At 36.6% G+C, this 24,565-nt stretch overlaps 1 protein-coding gene across 2 annotated transcripts in view; it reads left to right on the top strand.

Annotated features, from left to right (window-relative positions):
* LOC138703585 (mucin-6-like) overlaps nucleotides 1-24,565 on the top strand; it is a 454,211-nt gene that overhangs the window by 2,717 nt on the left and 426,929 nt on the right. The gene's annotated exons all lie outside the window — the stretch shown is intronic.

Genomic DNA, 24,565 nt, shown 5'->3' with positions numbered 1-24,565 from the left:
GAGGGGCGTGCAGAAGCAGGTGGGGGAAATCGGGATGCGACGTAGGCAAACGGACAGTACCTGTGAGAAAATATGATTCAATATTGAAAGCTCTTTCGTCCACTGGAAAACGCGAACATATTTCTGGAACGTACTGTACTCAATAACTCAGTGCTCTTTACTATATGCTGCCTTGATTCTGTCTGGAGAACAGTTGAAACTTCATTAGTAGAAGGGGTGGGAGTGAAGTACATTCAAAAACTCAGTTACAATAAAAATTGAAGTAAAAATAAAATGATGTCCCTGTATTTATATTCCCTGTACTCTTCTATGTATTGCTCTAAAAATCTTGCAGTTTGTTCATTGTTTTTGACAGAAACATCCACATCGGTGATGATTGTGCAATGCTGATTGGGTGAGAGCTTATTACATGTATATTGCTCATGTGATGGGGAATGGAGATCATACATATAAGGGAATGAAATCGACTGTGAGCTTTAGCTATGGTGGTACACTGGTACTGTTGATATATCATTTTCATGTTAGACTACAGTCTGCTTTTATTCCGAGATATTTAACTGTTTTTTTTAATGTAAGACTATTTCAAATACCTCTTGTTTTAGGAAAATTGAGGCTGACTTTCCACAACATTAATTTTAATTTTTCACTCTTGCAATTCACTTGCAATTTCAATAGTCTCTCGATCTTATACACTGAGTTGGAGATCTTCTAATCTAAGGTATTTATCTATGCCTGAAAAAACGTCTCGGATTTACGTCATTTTGCCCGCCTTTGATTGCACGTCGCATGATCTTTTATAATTTTTTTTTTGTGCTGAGTCGACAGATGTTGGGCGGAAATCAAATTAAAAATAGACTAAGGTAATTCCTTAAATAATTTATTTATCTGAAGAAATAATTTTCCTTTGACGCGAACAGCATCATTTAATTTATCCATTTATTTTATGTAATTCAAATAGAAAATCACGAAGAGAACAATTTCTTATAATTTCATCTAACTCGCTATCGTGTATTGATTTAAAATAAAGGATAGGAAAAGTAATTTCAGAAGGAAGTGAAATAGGGAGAAGAGTACAAGGATGTTCTTTATCACCTACCCTGTTAAACATATACTTGGAGAATTTAGTAAAGAACTGTTTTCATAACAGAGGAGTGATAGTAGGAGGAACAAGAATAAAGTGCATAAGATTTGCTGATGATATGGCGTTGTTAGCAGAAGAGGAGGTGATACTAAAGGATATGCTACTGGAGCTAAATGACAGCTGTAAGCAGTATGGAATGAAGATAAATGCAAATGAGACGAATATTATGGTCATAGAAAGAAAAATAAAGAAGGTAAACTTACGAATTCTAAATGAGGCAGTAGAGCAAGTGGACAGCTTCGAATATTTTGGGTGCACTGTAAGCAGTAACATGAGCTACTGCCAGGAAGTCAAAAGGACAATAGCAGTGGCAAAGGAAGATTTAAATAGATAAAGAGCATCTTCTGCAGACCTCTGGAGAAAGAACTAAGGAAGAGACTTGTGAAGTGCTTTGTTTGGAGTGTAGCATTGTATGAAGCAGAAACATGGACATTACGAAGAAGCGAAGAGCAGCGACTAGAAGCATTTGAAATGTGGATATGGAGAAGGATGGAGCGTGTGAAGTGGACAGACAGAATAAGAAATGAAGCTGTGTTGGAAGGAGTGGATGAAGAAAGAATGATGCTGAAATTGATCAAGAAGAGAAAAAGAAATTGGCTGGGTCACTGGTTGAGAAGAAATTGTCTTCTGAAAGATGCACAGGAAGGAATGGTGAACGGGAGAAGAGTTCGGGGTAGAAGAAGATATCAGATGATAGACGACATTAAGATATATAGATCATATGAGGAAACAAGGCAGAACATAAGAAAAACTGGAGAACGCTGGGCTTGCAGTGAAAGACCTGTCCATGAATGAATGAATATTTTTACTAAATTAGTTTATTTAATATACATCATTTTCGGATAAATTCACTCATAGATACTGAATATAAACAAAATTCGTTCGGTAGTTCAGAAGAAATCGCTGTACAGAGACACGTCGTATAATGAGAAAATAAAAATCTGCCAGTTTGAGACAATATTATGTAAAAGTTGCTATAGGTACATGTTTGTTCTTTTTTTTTACTTTTATAGGGGTCTGTGAAGTTGTCATTGAGGGATAAAAGTGTAGAAATTTGGCTTAAATAGTTTTATGATTATGGAAATTCAAAAGAGAAGTCGCAGACACAAGGACTGTTGTATCTGAACTCTTCTAACAAAAAGCACACACACAATAAGAGAGAGATAAGTTCTGTGTCTACGAGTACCAAGAATCTGTTGGAGTGTTAGAATGTGAATTATATCGTGACAAAACTTCTTAGCGAAAATAAAACGAATTATTCTCTCGGTAACAAATAATTATATTAACAAGGGAGACGCAACAGCTACGAACTCCAGGCTTGTGGAGCAGACTTAATGAAGACTAATTGACGTGGGTAGCGGCTTGTAAAATGATTAATTTTTAGTCTCTCTGTCTATCTCGACAACCCGAATCTTCTGTTCAATTGTATCTCAGTTATTGATCAAATTACTTTGCTTGTACAATATCGATTCAATTTATCACATCGCCAGGAGGTGCATTACTAAGATTAAGCTTTGCCTCTGCTGTTACAGAACACACCCACAGAATCCAGTTCCTAATTTTTAATTATCAGTGAAGCTCTTAGTTGCCCTCTGTTTCGACTTTTCATCATCATTGATTAAAAAGTGTGAATTGCGAATTAGATTTTGGCAATTATGCTGTAATGATGCGAGGGCTATTTATTTATATATTTACTTTATTTTTTATTTAGTGTCTCAGTCGGTTAAGGCGCTTGCCTGCCGGTCTGAAGTTACGCTCGGGCGCGGGTTCGATCCCCACTTGGGCTGATTACCTGGTTGGGTTTTTTCCGAAGTTTTCCCCAACCGTAAGGTGAATGCCCAGGTAATCTATAGCTAATCCTCTGCCTCATCTCGCAAAATACCATCTCGCTATCACCATTCTCATCGACGCTAAATAACCTCGTAGTTGATACAGCGTCGTTAAATAACCAAGTATGTGGCTATTCCTATTTTTAACTATAATTAAAACTACACTTGCTCGCAAAGGCAGAATCTTTTTTAAAACTCGATGGGTGTTCAAAAAAGAAGGAAAGACTGTAGGCCTACCGCAGCAGGGAGGGAAGTTTTGTTTGTGTAGTCTACAAAGGGGAGCAGATTACAGCTCAGTATTACAAAAACTTAACGAAATAACAAACACACGCCACACCGCGTGACGGACAACACAAACACAATTCAAGAAACCTAGCGCGTTCGTTTATTTATTTTGTTATGTTGTTAACGGTAAAAAAGAGTAATGGTGACATGCTTGAGACCACATAATATCACATGCTTTTATCTTCCGAAACTGTAAGTGTAGGAGCTATGTGAATGCCGGATGCAGACGATCAGCGAGACTACTACTGTAATACTAACCGTTGTATACCTCTCTGTGGAACGTGAACCGGTGATGGAGACGCACAACGAACGATAGCCGACGACATACAGTTAGGAGCACAGTCTAGTAAATACAATCACGAAGCTCAATACGTAGTAAATATGCACCCATAGATAGTTGCTAACCACTAGGATCGCTAATATCGCCTCATTACAGACAATGCGAAATAGTACCGGCACAGTCTGTTGTTCCTAGTACCCTCACAACTCAAGCTTCGTGACTGTATATACTAGACTGTGGTAGGGGCTTCTTCACGGATGTCATGAGCATAGGTAGGAAGTTCGTACCAAAAAAGTAGATTTCAGTAGAGTACAGCGAGTATATATATCACCCACGCCTCGCCCTGCTCCCGTTCGCTACAGACGATACACAATATCACTATTGTTTGGTTGGAAGTCATCGATCTGTCTTCATTAAGTGCAGGCGTGTTCACTGTCATTATTAGGGAAAGGAAGTTCATGGATTTGCATATTTGTTCTCTATCGTTGTGTGAATATGCTGAAAGATTATCTGCATGAATCACAAATTTCTGAATACAATGATATTACTTTTATTGTACATAAAATCATCATATTTTAACATTTATGCAAGGAAACTGCATATTATGTATGTTTATTTGTCTTTCCTCATTTTTAAAAGTGTGGAACCTCGTAAACATGGCTAATTTATGTTCATGAATTTTGAACGTAACGATGATGCCCTCATAGCGAGCCTCTCAAGTTAGCAATTGGTATTCCTTTACTGCAGTCTGTAGCAGATTTCGATAGAACAATATCCAGTTTAACATCAGTTCCAGGAAATGTAGGAGATAAAGTGAACGAGAAAACAGCAAATATTCTTTCCAGAAATCCTGGCTATTATCAACTAAAAGAAATCCAAGATATTCTCGAAAGAAAAACACCCCAAAAACCAACAAAACTTTCTATAGAACAGCTCACAGCTTTTGTGCAAGCCCCTCTTACTTCTTGTGACGTAGAACAAAGTTTTTCGCGCTACGAAGCTTTGCTGAGAAACAACTGGAGAAGAATGACAACAGAAAACGTACGTCACTGCTTAGTTGTGAACTGTAACAGCATAAATGGAGCATTCTGCAATGAGACAAGCACTTCAAAATCGATAGACTAAACGTAAGTTACCTATACCTTATTATTCTGTTAAAATAATCTCAGACTGATAATGCACATTTTGTAGCATATTTATCTATTTTTATGGCATAAATGCATACATAATCTTCACGTTTTTAGGGCATGAACTTCCTTTCCCTGTTCGGTATTTATCATTCACTATTCGTTTACGTTTTTTAAAATAGTTAATGTTATTAAATAATTATGCAAACAGGAGTGTGTAACAGATTTATTTTTTCCCGGATTATTCTTCATTAAATGTTGACGTCTGATGCTGCTATCATTCGGTTGCATTACAGTCCAAGTTCAACGTCAGAATTACGATACGAACTTCCTAGCTGTCATTACAATAGAAATAAAAAACATTCTTGAAAACAATTATGAGTTTAATATTATGTGCCACATACGATATACACTATTAGATTCACAAAGTATTTGTTCACCTGATAATAATAAGATATACTGTATCATATTTCAGATTTGCTCCAGTAACATCTTGTGACGTAGAACGAATATTTTCAGAGTACAAATTAATATTTTTTTTTTCTCTGAACATAAAAGGAATATTCCTTTGGTAAAATGAAAATGTTCATTGTTATTTGTTATAATCATTAATTGTATATTTTGTAATTAATTAATTATAGTTTATTTAACGACGCTCGCAATTGCCGAGGTTATATCAGCGTGGCCGGTGTACCGGAATTTATCCCGCAGGAGTTCTTTTACATGCCAGTAAATCTATTGACAGAGCCTGTCGCTTTTAAGCACACATAAATGTTATCGACGTGGGCCGGGATCGAACCCGGAACCTGGAGCACAGAAGGCCACCGCTATACTTACTGTGCTACCCAGGTCGACTATATTTTGTATGTTATTTTTATATGTATGGGTAAATTATTTTAGTTTGGGAGTTACGAAGTTTATAGGTCTAATTACAAACTATTGTTTTTATAGACCTATCATTCGTTTATTATTTTCTTGTTCTAAGGCTGTGGACGATTGGGGCACATGTTTGGTTACCACCCGGCTGTACAGTAGTGGCAAAAAAAAAAAAAAACCGGACCGACCCTTGTAGCTGATTTCAGAGCCTTGTTCACTTCAGAGTACGATAGACTGGTAACTAAGACTTTCGTGGTTCGAATCCTGCCTGGGAAGGAAACTTTTTTTTTGTTCCTTATTCAAATATATTCCCAATACTTTTCAATTGCAGCGATATTTTACTATTTAATTAACTTATTATTCCAAAAACATGGATTTTACCAGCAATAAAAAAGTATTGAGAATAAATTTGAATAAGGAACAAAAAAAAAAAAAAAAATTCCTTCCCAGGCAGGATTCGAACCACGAAAGTCTTAGTTACCAGTCTGTCGTGCTCTGAAGTGAACAAGGCTCTGAAATCAGCTATAAGCGTCGGTCCGGTTTATTTTTTTCCACTACTGTACATGTTTGTAGTTCTGGTTTACTGACATTGAACATTGCGCTATTACTTTTCATTCGGTAGAGATTTATTCCAAGCTCACACAACTGAACAGTTTTGGTACCAACTTCCTAGTTCTGGTCATGAGATAACATTCGTTGTCATCCGAATGATGGTAGGGCTATCTGTGTCCTCTGAATGTATTACAAGAATTACGAGTAATTTCTCTTGAATACGGAACAGTCCCTTAAAATCCTTGATGTCTGCAACTCTACTTCACTAGGAAGCTGATCATGTTTGACTTCTCAGCTGGATACGGACAATATAAAGGATAAAAAAGTTCTGATTTCAGTGTCCTCGTTATCCTACATTAAAGATTGCACTGGAAACTTGGCAGGGAATAAACATAAAACGAGATGCTTTGAGCGAAGAACAAGCCCGCTTGCCAAGTGGGTCCCTAGATAATGTAACGAAAGACGGGAATTAGCAGCTCCATACTCGAGGAGGCGTAGTTCAAGTTTATGTAGCCAACCGACTTTAATGTCATTTCTGACAGGTGCTTGATGAAGTCTTGCTTTATGGACCACTGTCAACAGTTGCGTCTGGAAATCAGCGGCGTGCAGTTCATCTAGAAAGAACAATCGGTGTCGAATGGAGGCTATATGTAAACTGTCATATGGGTAACACATATTTACTCATACATTTTACGCATTAAATAAAATTGCCTCACTGAGTAAAGTGGGATTCAGATCACAGTTGGGGTTTTTCTCGGGGTTCTCCCGTTTTCCCTCATATTAGGCATCTATATCATTCCGTCACCATTTCTCCATTCCATAGAATACCCCGATCACCGACTAGCGACGCACGGAAGGGCTGGCCTAGGAACGAGAGAGGTTGTCTGCTCGAAACCTGGGTACTCAGCGAACCTTAGTGTAGTCAGCCAGTGTAGGCTTAGGAATGCGCCTAGCTTGGGGGTTAGCGCAATAGATCGTAACAGATCGCAGTACTGGGCCATAGTGCCCTAATATCTCCACCGTGAATTCCAATTCCATTCCAAAGTGGGGTTCACGTATATTAGTTCCTGAAAAGCTAGGTCATCATTTTGTTGTTGTCAGTTGTTACCAGATATCACCAAAGCAGGTAAAATCCAAATGCTATGTATGGAAATAATAATAATAATAATAATAATAATAATAATAATAATAATAATAATAATAATATTAATACTAATAATAATATATTATACGTAGAATAATAATAATAATAATAATAATAATAATGATAATATGAATACTAATAATAATATATTATACGTAGAATAATAATAATAATAATAGTATAATAATAATAATTTATGCAAAATAAATATATTTTGTCTGGTAACATGAAATTCATTGGTTTGACTAAACAGGTTTTTATTCATGAGCCTTAACTTGACAGTTTATTATGGCTACATGAAATTATTAGTACATACTCCGAAAACCGAATCCGTTTAAAATGTAAACTGTTTATTTATTAATGAAATTGTTACTGTACTGTTTTTTAATATTAATATTATTAATTATGTTTAAATTTCAAATAGGTCATCACTCGCTAGTAAGTTTCGTTTCATGAATGTGAGCAGCTTTTTCAAAGGCAAACGATGCTGTCAACATAACAGTTAGAAAGTAACTGTCATTTGTAGTATTCATCAGTACCGAAATTCGAAACAAAGTTGGCAAAAGAAAATTCAACCGGTCAACTAAAAAATCACTATAATCCACTAGCATATGTATTAATAGGGGTATAAAGTAAGAAGACCAAGACTATATGCGCGGAAGCAGAGATTGTACGAGAAGGTTCTAATCCCGTCTATGACATGTATATTTGTCCGTTGTTAATGTTGGTATTCAAATAACCTTATTTTTTAATGTGCTATAGTAGGCTTACATCGTGACATCTTAGGTAAAGGCTCGGCACCGTAACAACCCCTCAACCTGGAAGCCCGCAATTTTGCCTTATACTATGTAAGATTGAAATTTACTAAAGATGTGTAAAAGAAAGAAGGAAAACTAATTTAATTTGTGTGTAATAATTGTATTTGACATTATTGTTGTTATTATTATTATTATTATTATTATTATTATTATTATTATTATTATTATCATTATTTGTTCGCAGTCCCCATTAAGTGTGTTTTCGGCTTTCCGGTTGAGATCGCTGCTTAAGGAAATCAATTGAACAAAATAGAGTACCGTATACTTACTTACGACTTTTAAGGAACTCAGAGGTTCATTGCCACCCTCACATAAGCCCGCCATTGGTCCCTATTCTGAGCAAGATTAATCCAGTCTCTACCATCATATCCCAACTCCCTCAAATTCATTTTAATATTATCCTCCCATCTACGTCTCGGCCTATCCAAAGGTCTTTTTTCGTCCGGCCTCCCAATTACCACTTTATATGCATTTCTGGATTCGTCCATACGTGCTACATGCACTGCTCATCTCAAACGTCTGGATTTAATGTTCCTAATTATGTCAGGTGAAGAATACAATGCGTGCAGTTCTGCGTTGTGTAATTTTCTCCATTCTCCTGTAACTTCATCCCTCTTAGCCCCAAATATTTTCCTATGAACCTTATTCTAAAACACCCTTAATCTCTGTTCCTCTCTCAAAGTGAGAGTCCAAGTTTCAGAACAGCCGGTATTATTACTATTTTACAAATTCTAACTTTCAGATTTTTTGACAGCCGACTAGATGACAAAAGCTTCTCAGCCGAATAATAACAGGCATTTCACATAGTTTTTTTTAAATCTTCATTCACTGCATGTCCCATTACATCCATAGTAATACTACATACTTATTCTTCTTAACATTGTCATTAATTCCATCCTTAGTTTAATAATGTCTTGATGTTACATAATTGTACCAATGGCTGAATGTTGTTACTTTGTACTGTGTAATTGTATTAGGTACTTTTTTTCTTGTTTTAATCCCTTATGTTGAAGTTTCCTAATATATAACACCTATTATAGACTAGTAATACATCTAGTATTTCTTTTTCTTGACATTAAGTTTGTATAATACTTTACTGATTTAATATTCTTAAGTAGTGTTCTGATATTTGCCAAGTTAAACTTAAACTCAATTCGACATTTATCTTGACTTTATTTTTCTCTGGTATATCTTGATTTCCTGGGGCATATCATAGCTAAAAATCGATCCTGTTTGCAAACTTAAGAAATTCCTTCTTGTGAGCATTTACCATTGAAGTTTTTGTTACTGGTCATTTCCCATAGTTATTCTGCGTTTAATTTTCTCCCGAGTGTCATTTATATTTGTTACTGTTACTCCAAGATACAGTATTTGAATTTTTCCACTTTTTGGAAGGATAAATTGAAGGGTTCAGAACCATAGTGGGCCAGGCACCATTTACTAAAACCGTAGAAAACAAGGGTTAAAATGAAGTTATTACCATAGTTCAATGGAAACATATATAGGCTAGTCGCGACGCTGTTATTCCCGGCGTGACTCCTCTTCTTTGCTTACGTCTTAGGAAGTGAAGGCTCTATAAAGTCTAGGTAGGTAGTATCGTTCGCCATTTTTGTTCTTTCGTTGCCGAGCTACCATACGAGGAATCTATTTGCCACACCGTTAAACATTATCATGTCGTAGCTCCTATGATAATAAATCAAACGCACTGTAATTGAGCAAATAATTGTGCGGCAAATAACGTCTTCGTGTGCTTTCTGTGAATGCCAACGAAAGAGCCAAAATGGCGGGCGATTATATTAAGCATTTATCGAGCCTTAAGAAATGAATAACGTCTTCATCAGCGAATCACAAGACGCACACGTTTAAATGTAGCCGACCTGCAACGCGATTGGCTGCCGGAAATTAGAGCGACGGGACTATAGCAAGTAATATAAAGTATACACATTAAAACTAAATGATATGTCAATCTTCATTAAACTATGGTATTCACTTAACTTCAACCCTTGCATTCTCCGTTTTCAATAAATGGAGCTTGGCCCACTATGGTTCGAACTCTTCAATTTACAAAATAAACTACAGGGACATTATTTTATTTTTACTTGCATTTTTATTGTACCTGCATTTCTGAATGTACTTCACTCTCACCCCTTCACTAATGTCCTTGCTCCCGTCAGACACACAAACTTACGGCCGCTGTTGCATTCGAAGTCTTCAAGCACTGAAGTAAACACTGCAGTGTATAGTGTGTTTCATAAATATGGTTGCGTTTTCTATAGAAGAAAGAGCTTATATTAATAATATCGTACTAAAAAATTATATTCAAGAAACGATAAATTCAATTTCAGAGAATATGCTTCAAAATGTTTTTAATAATATGCGTAAAGAATTGAAGCCTGCATTGTAATGAACGGCAACCATTTTCAGCAACTTGTTTAAAAATTCAGATTAGCTTATTTTGAATTGAGGTGGCTAGAAGCAAAGGAATGCTAGTGACATTTGTAATAACATGAGTTAAGTGCATCCAGTGTAAGCAAAAGTATCTAAAATTTTAGTGGCAAAGGGATATTTTAATCGCATCACACATTAAAATTTAAATAAAAATTTCACCGATTTTACGAAAGCTTAAATATTTAAACCCCATTTTCTCAAAAGTAACTTAAGTGCACTTACAATCCTTTACTTATGAGCCCCTCAATTTAAAAGCACTCTCTATATTGTATGTTAACATCAATAATTAATATGCTAAATAAAGTAGACATTACATAACGAACATAGCCGCCTGAAAATTTGAGTTTTTGAAAAAAAACATATTACTATTCTACTGTATTTTGATAAATTCCGTAAAAGTGATCATCAAACTGAAAATCGTAATATCGTATTTCCCTACAACATAAATGGATACACTACTTTTCTCTCCTCCTATACCTAGTAAAATGATTTGTTTACATATTGCACTAGTAACATCAAACTCCTGTAATGGAAGCGGGCAATAGTGTTTCCGAGTATAGCCAGGTTAATGTTAAAAATGTTGGTAAAAATAAAGTGATGTCCCTGTATAAACAGTAAAATCATTCTCACTGTGATGAAAGTACAGAACTATTGTGAATCGCGTTAAAATGTGTAGTGGGCAATATGTGCGAACTTACGACACTATTTTTCTTTTTACTACTCTGGCATTAGACGAGTATTTTGCGGTAATTCCGTAACATGAAATCAGTACAACGTCCGATTTCCTCCTAAGACAACAAACACAGTGCGTCATATTGACAACGGACAAATTCCTGCATCCTATCTAGGATCGAAAGTGACAACAATGGCGTTAATGCTACGTTGAAAATGCGCGCTTAGCCGTTGCGTTTCCCGGGAAAATATCCGATTCCGAGTGAACGAGAGAGTTTGGCTAAATCTCCGTGGTGTCAGGGAGTCAAACCCGGAAACCGAGCGCTCGCTGCTGATGCTGTGGTATTAATGTAGAATTAATTAGTGAAAATGCGTTATTCCGTTCCATTACATTAATGAGCACGACACTGGATTGCCCCTAGTATTGACCGAGACGCGGTAAACAAATTGAGGTGCCCCGCAGTACTCGTACGTATAATTAGTGCCGCAGTCTCTTGTTTAAATATTTCTCTTTCGAGTCCGTCACGTGATCAGCAAGGTTCGAATCGTGATCTCCGCATTACCGTACGTGATAACAGCACGATATATTACAGAACGCACTCTTCAGGGACTGCTCGTGCCTTTACAAATATAATGTAAATCTGTAACAAGGGCAGGATGCGAATTGAAAATTCAATTTAAGAGGCATGATGAGAAATTATGTACTGTTCGGATTTTAAAAGAACCGAAAAATTTTATTTGAAATGTTATTTTTAAAAATTAGGTTCTATTGCCTCAAACTACTTTTCCACATAGTAGTTGCTGGGATTATAGGAGTTATGTTAGCTATTGCGTCTGAGTTCATTTTCGTACCCAAAACTCTGTCCCGTAATGAACTTCTTCAGGTGAAAGCCCCAAGTCAGGAATGATCTATTTGTTCTCATTCAAATGAAGTGATGAGATACTGAGTCTGGGCAACATTTCGGCCGAACGTTGTCTTGCGTTCATCGCCATCTCGTGTCCTTATTTTCTACATTTTTAATAATAGTTATTTTTGGTACTTGTGAGGTAAGTGCATCTTTATTGCGCGAGTGGAAAGATTTAAGCACGAGGCGTCAGCCGAGTGCTTAAATTACACGAGTGCAATAAAGATCACGCTCACAAGTACCATACGTAATTTTATCCATGACCATAACAAAAAAATTTGTTTTATAAAAGAAAATATGTTGAAAATAAGCCCTCATATAATCAGATATCATGGCATGGATTTTAGAATCGATACGTGTACTAGGTAGGTCATGATGTAGGAGGCCATGAATAGTGAAGAATGTATCTAAGGCATTGGATAAATAACAAATTATAGTTAATTATATAATAATTTTAATACATAATGATAATGGAGACTTTATGAGTTGCTAAAGAGGAACCGGCACTCCCGGAGAAAACCCCTATTACCTGAATCACAGACTTTCCCAACACAAGTTATGAATCGGGGAATCGAACCGGGTTCCGGGGCTCTAGCCACTAGACCACCGTGGCGGCTAAATATAGACATTATCAGTTACTTCGTCACTGTGGGCCAAATAGTTCATCTGCATTTCAGTCACGATTCACCCAAAGCACGAATCTCAATCCCACTCCTGTACTGTGTCAAGGCTTTTCGTGTGAGATGAAACTTCATCTTTACAGTCTCCGTACCCAAGGTAAACCCACATCTGATGCTTACATTTATTGACAGATGTAGGGGGTTGTGGATGGAAGTAATGGTCCCCTGTCTATGGATCGTATAACTTTCCATCACGTCTCCCGTATATCTGTGTGATTTAAAAATCTGTCACTTCCACCTCTTAACAAACAGAAGACAGAACGAGGCCGTAGCGGAATGGAATCCTCGGGGAATTCAAACAGGGTCGTGATAAAATAGGTTCGTACTATGAATCGTTGTTAATCTGTTCCTGCAGTCAGGTCGCAGATATGTGAAATGATGCACTCTGACTGACATAGTTTTACACGCAGGAACATGCTATGGAAATGAAAACGTTTATACACTCCTATTAATTTGTTAACATACCGGAAATTTAATATTGTGTGTTACAAAAGATGAAATGTCCACATACTTTCCACTGTTGCGTATGGGAAGCAGGGAGATAGGGCTTCCATGCTTTATGTACACCAGCATTAGGATGAGAAAGTATAGTCAGCACCACGCTCAAGCTGTCTTTCACTACGAAAAATTTTCGATGTTCAATTTTATAGGAGACTGATTCGACCCCGGTTCTGTTCTTGAGCTTATGATAAGAAATATTCCACCTTCACCAGGAATCGAACTGGGCAGAGATAATTCAACACACGTTATACAATTGAGATATAAATTCAGCTGTTGTTAAAATAAAGGTGTAGGTCCAGTAAAATAACAGATTATTTGGATGTTCCTGTGAAACAGGAAGATGGACGTTTATTAGAAATATGCGAAAGAAACTATTTTTAAAATTCAATGAAATCATAACAATGACAGTTTTGGAATTCATATATAACTGCAAGATGTGTAAAGCAAAGAAAAGTTATTTAAAAATAGAAAGCAAATGATATGTGGAGTCCACCCTTGTGGAGTAACGGTCAGCGCGTCTGGCTGCGAAACCAGGTGGCCCGGGTTCGATTCCCGGTCGGTGCAAGTTACGTGGTTGAGGTTTTTTCCGGGGTTTTCCCTCAACCCAATATGAGCAAATGCTGGGTAACTTTCGGTGTTGGGCCCCGGACTCATTTCACCGGCATTATCACCTTCATCTCATTCAGACGCTAAATAACCTTAGATGTTGATAAAGCGTCGTAAAATAACTTACTGAAATAAAATAAAATGAAATGTGGATTTCAAGAATTCAGTACCTCCGTGGAATAAGGTTGGATATAACACTTAGGCAAAATGTTACATCCAACCTTTTTCCACGGAGGTACTAAATTGTTGTGAATTTTAACATTGCTACAAAAGAAACATAACAATGTAATAAAATTAGCTAATAAGCAACGAACTAACATATATGACAATCAGAGATTGTAGAATTAAATCGAAAAAAATATAACAAGAATGGAAAGACCGAATACCAAAAAGAGCAATGGGTTGAAAACCTCATCTCAGAATGACGAACAATTGAACGCCTCAGAAAAAAATGGAAGATTATTTACCTTAGAGCATACTTATAAAATGTAGATAAATTATATTTAATGATTTTTATAATAACGATACAGTAATCCATTGAAATTCTTTCAAGGATAAAGAAAAGATAGTCTATTGTATCCCGTGAAGGGCAAAGGCCTCCTGCTAGTCAGCTAGAGGGAAGACTCTAACGCGGTGAGCTAATTCGCGTTAGAAGTTGTACTTTATTTGTATTGAAATTTATTTTTTTGTAGTGAGTTTTTAGTTTATGGTACTGTCTGATTGTCTTTGTATAGTTTTATTTCTCTCACACTGCTCAGATGACTTTCTAGGCGTTTCCATTCACTTCTTTCTCTTGCTACTCGGGACCCTATTGTTGGCCTGCTCTCTCCTTGGCGAAGTCCGCCCATCTGGGCGTACTGGAATTGGTTCCCAAATCTGTGAATCGGTTCCCAGTTCGCCCCAGAGCTATACCCGAGTTGGTTCCAGGTTGATTGCATCTATGTACTGCAATTTGTTCCCGCGCTAGGTTAAGCCAGAAAACATTTCCCTTCCCATTTTATACAAACTTAGGACTGTCAACTACTGTCTACGGTAGTAGGTAGGTTAAAAATGTTTTGTGCTTGGCGTACACGCTGCGTCGAATAACTTCATAATTTTATTTAAAGTTGCAATATCACAAGTGTCGTGGTTATGTCCAACGTTGCATTCCATTATAATATCTGAATCAGAAAGTTTTACGAAACACTTACATCCTCTTTTAACACAAGTGTATCTTTCCACACCACCAGATAATGCTTTCTGAAAACTGATCATTCACCACTAAGCGTTTCTTCCTCTTTTCAACGAGCATAGTATAGTGAAATTCATCACTAAGTGCAATACGTCTGTTCTGTACTTCCACTGCCACTACTCTGATAATCACTGAAACTTATGATCGGTATTTATATTTTAACGTATATAAAACCACGGGTCATGATCGATAGGCAATAACTACCTCATCCCCGTTGTGATATTTGGTCACTGTCACTACTGTGCTACATGATCGATTAACATCCCTTCCCACACAGCCTTGGAACCTATTCGCGTTGTTGATATTTGAACATGGGGAACCTACTCACATTGTTGATATTTTGTTTGGGAACCAACTGAAGATAGCGGCCCATATGCTCCGAGGTCTACCCTGAAGGCGTTTGCCTGCACGGAGGTCCCACATGGTAATATTGTATGTCCAACTGTCGTCCCTCATAACATAAGATGTTGTTATGCTCTAATTCGGCGGTACAGGTGTAATTTTGTTTTACACGATATGATATGATATGATATGATATGATATGATATGATATGATATGATATTATATGATATGATATGATATGATATGATATGATAATGATATACTATGACGTGATGTGACGCGACGCCACGCGACGCGATGCGACACAGGACACGATACGATATATGATATGATATGATATATGATATGATATGATATGATAATGATATACTATGACGTGATGTGACGCGACGCCACGCGACGCGATGCGACACAGAACACGATACGATATATGATATGATACGATATGATATGATACGATATGATATGATATGATATGATATGATATGATATGACGTGACGCCACGCGACACAGGACAGGATATGATATGATATGATACGATACGGTATGATACGATACGGTATGATATGATATATGATATGATATGACGTGATGTGACGCGACGCCACGCGACACAGGACAGGATACGATATGATATATATGATATGATATGATATGATATACGATATGATATATGATATGATATGATATGACGTGATGTGACGCGACGCGACGCGATGCGACACACGACACGATACGATATGATATATGATATGATACACGATACGATATGATATATGATATGATATGATAATGATATACTATGACGTGATGTGACGCGACGCCACGCGACGCGATGCGACAAAGAACACGATACGATATATGATATGATGATATGATATGATACGATATGATATGATATGATATGATATGATATGATATGATATGATATGATATGACGTGACGCCACGCGACACAGGACAGGATATGATATGATATGATATGATACGATACGGTATGATATGATATATGATATGATATGATATGACGTGATGTGACGCGACGCCACGCGACACAGGACAGGATACGATATGATATATATGATATGATATGATATACGATGTGATATATGATATGATATGTGATATGATATGATATGACGTGATGTGACGCGACGCGACGCGATGCGACACACGACACGATACGATATGATATGATATGATACACGATACGATATGATATATGATATGATATGATATGATATGATATGATAATGATATACTATGACGTGATGTGACGCGACGCCACGCGACGCGATGCGACACAGGACACGATACGATCTGATATGATATGATATGATATGATATGATATGATATGATATGATATAATGATATACTATGACGTGATGTGACGCGACGCCACGCGACGCGATGCGACACAGAACATGATACGATATATGATATGATGATATGATATGATACGATATGATATGATATGACGTGACGCCACGCGACACAGGACAGGATATGATATGATACGATACGGTATGATATGATATATGATATGATATATGATATGATATGATATGACGTGATGTGACGCGACGCCACGCGACACAGGACAGGATACGATATGATATATATGATATGATATGATATGATATGATATGATATGATATGATATGATATGATATGATATACGATGTGATATATGATATGATATGTGATATGATATGACGTGATGTGATGCGACGCGACGCGATGCGACGCACGACACGATACGATATGATATATGATATGTTACACGATACGATATGATATGATATGATATATATATATATATGATATGATGTGATATATGATGTGATATATGATATGATATGATATGATATGATATGATATGATATGATATGATATGATATGATACACCAATTTAATCATGTATTGTTAATGTACAGTACTATATACTCGGAATCGGGATACATTATGAGAATTAAGCTATACGCTTAGGTGTAATTCATAATGGATATAACTTAGTCACTTGAAAGATTTCTTATTTATTTAGGTAAGAGTGTTTTCATAAGAAACAACTTCTGATAAAAATGTGTGAAAAATACTACAACCTACATAATTTGACCCATACTTAGTAAAACTGAAGATACGAGTATAACAACAATTTTATTGTGACTGCGTAACATGTAATACGAGAAAGTTCATTATGTAACATAGCTTAATTTCTTCCTAAAAAGTCTAAAACACAATTTAACTCGTTCAATAAAGCAGATATGGACTGCTATTCAAGCGCCGGAAGTGTTGCGTGAGTACGAGAGGATCTCGGCGACATTTATTTCATAACAAAAGAAAAACGTTGTTATTCGTCTCCACCTACATGTGGCTTTGTTTTGATGTGAAATAATTGAATAATGATGTGCTGGTTGAATAGCAGACCTTCAACTTGGAACATTTCAAAAGGAAACCTTGAACCAGTTGTAAATGTTCTGAATTCATTTACTGACTTTTAAGTATATCATTATGTACTGTGACTGATAATAATTTATGAGCTGGCTGAAGGCACTCTAACATCTGCTGCATGCTACATACGTATAATTTCCCAGCCCAAGTTTTCGAATATCGTATACTTGTAACCGTCTTTCTATTGAAGTATAGTGCCATTCAAAAGTCAGGAGGTCCTTGAAATCGCTGATACCTTGTTAAAAATAAGACTAACATAAATTAAAAGTTTCATTTTATTTGTAGGACAGGGATACAGAACTGGCCAGAGAGGGGTGGAAAGCATGGGGAAAGCGTTGGTTCCCCGTCCACAGTCCACCGGCGTTGAATGACGTATCTGTGGCTCGCACGCAATGACATAAGACAGATACTGAATACAAATCCCCTCCCCTACCAAGTCAATGATGCAGGGCTGAAAAGAAGGGATGAGTGACGTAAAGCTACAATTGATGCCCAGTTCTGCAAGCCTGTTATCGGAGGAAGAGTTTTTAATACTGTGATAGTCTACTTGTTTCCAACTGTTTCATTTCGATTACTTTGAACTGTAACAAATGGAAGCTTTTCACACTATTCGTGTGGGAATTACTGTTTCTTTCTAAAAAAAATGTATCTAGCAATAATAGGTTTGTTCCAACACGGTTCAGAATCGATTCTGAACTGCCTGCTCATGCGCAGTATCTCAATGTCCGTTCTAGCAAGACTTGAACTGATTCTGAACCGATTCTGAACTCCCAGTTTCCTGTTCCAACGTGCTTTGAAGCTTATTCGAAGCTACTGAAATTTGTTCTCTATTAAGAGCAGAAACTGGGAATTCTGAACTGCTGACGCATGCACAGATAGCTGAATCTGAGGTTGAGATTAAAATTAAAAAAAAAATAGCCGATCATGAGTGTTATGGAAAGTGATAGTGATATATTTTATGACGAATTAAGTTCGGATGATTAATAAAATTTTAACACGAGAAGAAACTCAGAAGTCCATGAAGGAAAAGTTCAAGAAACACTAAAAGAAGATTAAAAAAAAAGTAAAGTAGGCCTATATATAGTTAATCATGATCAACCAACTAATCCATTTAACAATATAATTTCACCCAATAAATTTAATGAAGGAGGAGCAGCTATTCCAACAACGTAAAATCCCGAACTAGTTCTGAGAACGTACTCAACTAGCGCATGAGTCGAAAGATTTTGGTATTATAGTCGCGACGCTATTATTCCCGGCGTGACTCCTCCTATTTGCTTACATCTATAAATTCTAGGTAGGTAGTATCGTTCGCCATTTTTGTTCTTTCGTTGCCGAGCTACCAGATGAGGAATCTATTTCCTTCACCGTTAAACATTATAATGTCGTAGCTCCTATGATAATAAATCAAAAGCACTGTAATTGAGCAAATAATTGAGCGGCAAATAACGTCCTCGTGTGATTTCTGCGAACGCCAACGAAAGTGCCAAAATGGCGGGCGATTATATTAAGTATTTATCGAGCCTTAGGAAGTGAATTACATCATCAGTAGCGAATGACAAGACGTACATGTTTAAATGTAGCCGACCTGCAACGTGATTGGCTGCCGGAAATAAGAGCGACGGGACTATAGTTCGTAACGCGTTTTGAATTATGGCTTGCTGGAACAAACCTAATGTTACTATGATTGTCAAGAAGAATGTTGCAACGTTCAGAAAGGATTTAGAACTCTAATGGTTTGGGTCCTCCATTCTGTTTTCATTTCTGAAACTGAATGAAAAATTAGAACGGCTGAGATTTGTACAGTTGGACTAAAGATCATTAGACTACTATGTAAATACTGAGGAAATCAGTGAAAATTCTGATTATTATGGGACATGCAGTGGGAAAAAAACTGCGAGACTAATGTGGAATGGGTTGCTCAATGGTACAGCGTATTCCCGTAAGAGAGCTAAAACTATGTTTATATTCCAGTTATCTTAAAGATTTTTTTCAATCGTCCTTCTAATAGTAAAGGATTGAAGTGATGAATTACTCAGGAAATCCAGTAAATTTCGCCAAATTCATACAATTTTTTTCTTGTGTAAGTAAATACTATTTTTTGTGAATGAAATGATGTTTTTAATGTAATAACCTCCTGTAAAAAAAACACGTACTGACTTCTGTACAATATCGTACTTCATATTTTTTTTCTATAGGAAAAAAAATGAAAGACAGTCGGATAATGCGCCGATAGGTTAATAGAGTGACAAATAATCGGGGTACTGCTTTAGTTGGTTATGATCTCTCACATAAACTAGGCAAAATACTCGAGCTTTATATACGTTGTTGAAATCATATTCCATCCATGACATTTCGGAAGCAGTGTGTAGGCTAAATCCATATCTTGGCTGCTCGTTCGTTACGTTGTCTGACCGCTCGGTAATGAACTACGTACAGTATGCTGTATGCTATAGTGTATGCAGTTAATGTTAACAAGTCATGGTTCGGTGGCTGGCTTCATGAATCATCTACTGCAGCTTCTTCACCGCCCCCAGGCAAAGAGGTACCGCTACCGAAGTAGTAGTCCACGCTACTAACTGTGCAATTGGCTGGAACCTTTAACGGAAACACGGTCTAGTAACCATTCCGGAAATAAGCGTTAATTCCGTACTCCAGCTCCTCACTTTACTAGCTTAAAAATATTTGCGCGAAACCATGCAAAAACAACTCTCTAATATCAAGAGACTCGTTTCCGGATATCTTTATCGTTAACTTCAAGTTCATTAGTTCAAATCCGATTACTATTTTCATCAAAGGTAAAAACAAGAGGATTTCTAATTCTAAAAAGAGGACAACAGAGAAATTGTGATAATTTCAACACTTAGGCCTACCTCTCTTTCTCTTTTTTATTTTTCCCTCTATCTATCTTCCTCCCACATGTGATTTTGTAGGTCTGATCTAGCAAGGTACTGGCAGAAGAATGTAAGAGTTTTGTTGATCTGTGACAGAAAAGAGTTTTGCCTTAGTAGGCCTATTTCTCTTTATTATTTCGCCATTCCTCATCGTTGTACAGTATTAATATTTTATCGATAGCTACTTTAATATTACGACAGAACTTTTTTTTCGAAATTATATGGAATTGAAGTAATCCCTTGTAACAACTATTCTCGCACTTGTTGATAATGAGTTAGTCATCTGCGAAAAGTACAGACATTATTGAATTCCAAATTCTAAGTTTCAACCTATTGCTTCCATACATCACATATTCATTATATATGAGGTCTCGCCATCCTCATTGAATATTACACGACTACTATGAAGTAGCCAATGTGTATTATCACCATTTAATTCGAGAAAAATTCGCTCCGGCACCGGGAATCGAACCGGGGACCGCTCTTTCCAACTGAGCTATGCCGGGACACGATCCACGGTGCCGGCCGAATTCCTCTCGTTGTAATGTGTGACTTACATTGTCTAAAGTGCAGGTAGTAAGGCCGTAAAACATTACAAAAAATTTTTCTCGAATTAAATAGTGATAATACACATTGGCTACTTCATAGTAGTCGTGTAATATTCAATGAGGATGGCGAGACCTCATATATAATGAATATGTGATGTATTAACTGTTAGCAGTTGTCACAAACTGTTGTTGAATATGGCCATAAAGTCATTTAAATATGCGCTCCTGCACGTGTGACTTACATTGTCTAAAGTGCAGGTAGTAAGGCCGTAAAACATTACAGCGAGAGGAGTTCGGCCGGCACCGTGGATCGTGTCCCGGCATAGCTCAGTTGGAAAGAGCACTCAGCGCGCAGAGCTGAGAGGTCCCGGGTTCGATTCTGGGTGCCGGAGCGAATTTTTCTCGAATTAAATGGTGATATTGCTTCCATCTTTTAATTTTTTTTTTAATTTTCAATATTTTTTCCGTCGTGCAATGTACCCCGAAGCCAAATTTGTGAATCCAATTAATCTAAAGTCAGCAAAATGTGATTTTAAAACTAAAAAATAAGAGATGATAAATTGGTGTTTTATAGTCGCTAACCCACTCCTTTGTTGTGTTAGTGTTATGAACTCATTTCGCCTTTGGAAGAAGTAAAAGTGTCCCCGTATATAATTACTATGGTTCGGATAAAGTAGCTATATCAGGATAGGCATCCTTGGTCCGTGCGCTTTGTTTACAAACATGAACTAGTTATCCGTGACCCCCAGCCAGTTCACTGATGTTTTAGCTAGGGTGTGGGGAGCGCTCTTCCAGCAGGTAGAGTTTTAGCTAGTGGAAGGGGGTAGTGTTCTGAAGCAAGTCAAAGCCCTAACCTATACACCTATACAGCCCATCCTGACACAGTCACTTTATCCGAACCTTGATAATTACTTATTACCTACAAGCCATTAAGACTGGCAGAGGCGGGGAAATAGATGAGAAAAAATGAAATAAATTGTGATCACTGACTCCAGCTACTTTAATAGAATTCAATGTTGCTGCTGGTTTAAATTTTATTTTTATTTGTGCGGAATTTATGGAGGAAATTATAGTCCTCAGTGGTCTAATTGTTATCATTCTAGACGTTAGATCCGAAGCTTGGGGGTTCAAATCTGACTCATGGTAATGGATTTTAAAAGGCTGTATAATCCTTAGAATGGCTTCCTTCGAGAGGGAAGAAAGCTATGGATCTCGTATCCTACATTTACGGCATGTAATAAGAATTCTTTCTCTTATAGAGAAATCCAGACAGAATTTGTCGGTCATTTTTCGCTCACGTGAATTTCGACGTTGAATAACTTCTACAGTTCAAGTGTCGTTAAATAAAATACTATTGCTGTTATTTGAAGATTTTAATATACTACCAAAATTTCAAAGGAAATACAGAATGAAAGAAGTTAAAACACGTGTACTTTCGAGATGCCGTACTTTTATTCAAGGAAGTAATTTGAAACATTTTTAGTTTTGTATAAGAGTGGACATGCGGGAAAATATCACAAATAGTTTACCGCATTTATTTGACTATAGCCTATAGGACTCCATCGCCTATAGTACTCCCTTACTTTCTGAAAGTCAAAATACAAAATTTTGTAATAACTTTTTTTTAAATTAAATATTCATTGTGTGGCATAATAGTACATTATGCAACGAGCCTATAATGAAGGTAATTAAGAAGCGAGTATGGATATTTATGAAACGAGCGCAAGCGAGTTTCATAATTTTCATACGAGCTTCTTAATTACCATTATAGGCTAGTTTCATATGACTTTTTATGCTCGACCATATTTCTAACTTGATATTATTAATTTTCTTTGTATCTCACCTTGACCAATGTCCCGTATGTTGTGAGATGTTGGCAGACGCGAAAGTATTGATTTTTTCCGAGGAACAGATGTTCACATTGACCTTGCTAGGCCATAAGAACCTACAGAGATAACATTGAAATAAAATTAGACATTGAAAAACGAGATGACAAATTAAATTTATTTGAATATTATTTACAATTAACGCTAATTATTATAGTAACAGAACATAACCTTCTGCGACAGTATTGGATTTCCAGCCTCCGTGATTTTTCGCTAATTCTCTTTCGATTGCATATCCGAGAATAATCGATACTTGCGGTTTTATAACGGTAGAAAGCTGACCTGTCATTGGCTGAACAGTTGTAACCTGAGTCGTCATTGGCTGAAAGACCTGACCTTTAATAAGTAGGTGTACTTTAATGACATGCATTAAAGGTCTGCTACCAGGTGTATAATTACTACATTTCGGCATGGTCGAGCATAAAAATACTAAAATAACAGTTTTTAATTCTTTCCAAGTAATTTCTTGAAGATTGCGCTTATAATATGACCCTCCCTCAATGAAGAAACAGGTATCTTATAGCCGAGGAAATACGGTAAATCAAATTTGGCCTAAGAGCTGAGTGAATATTATAGTAATTATATTTTAATCCTTAATAATAATAATAATAATAATAATAATAATAATAATAATAATAATAATAATTTCAGAGTAATGTGAAAGTACTTCTATATATGGTTGTGAAATATGGAAGGTAACTATAGAGATCTCTAGAAGTCTCCAAGCTTTTATAAATCGCTGCCTTAGAAGGGTCCTAAATATTTGGTAGCCAAACACAATTTCAACAAAGATTTATGGGAAAGAACACAAGAAGAGCAAATCAATATACAGATAAAACAAAGGAAATTGGGATGGATTTGCCATACTCTTCAGAAAGAAAATTAAAGAAGCTCCCCCCCCCCCAAGGCAGTAGAAAAAGAGGAAGACCAAAGGTTACTTGGAGAGAAGAACAGTGGAAGAGGAAATACGAAAAGCAGGGACATCATGGCCCGAAATTGTCAATATCGCTCAGAATAGAAGACGTGGCGAAAGTTTGTTGAGGCCCTTTGCTTCAGTGGGAGATACAGGAAATAATAATAATAATAATAATAATAATAATAATAATAATAATAATAATAATGTATTTTCTATGCACTGAAAAGTGAGTGTTTGTAGTTCGTCATAAGGAAAAAATTAATTTTCAGGAGACATTTTCTCCCAGGATAATCTTTGAACTTATCACTATAACCAATATGCAGACCAAAAGACGGAAGAGGGATTAGTTCTTGTGTGTCCTCTAAATCTGCAATATAGGCCTAAAACTCACAGTATTACTTCCCTTCCGAAGAAAGGCATGGTAAGGATCT

Source organism: Periplaneta americana, chromosome 7 (assembly GCF_040183065.1).
Source record: "Periplaneta americana isolate PAMFEO1 chromosome 7, P.americana_PAMFEO1_priV1, whole genome shotgun sequence".
NCBI classification, from domain to species: domain Eukaryota; kingdom Metazoa; phylum Arthropoda; class Insecta; order Blattodea; family Blattidae; genus Periplaneta; species Periplaneta americana.
The sequence above is the reverse complement of the archived record's forward strand: the minus strand, read 5'-3'. Positions and strand labels throughout refer to the sequence as shown.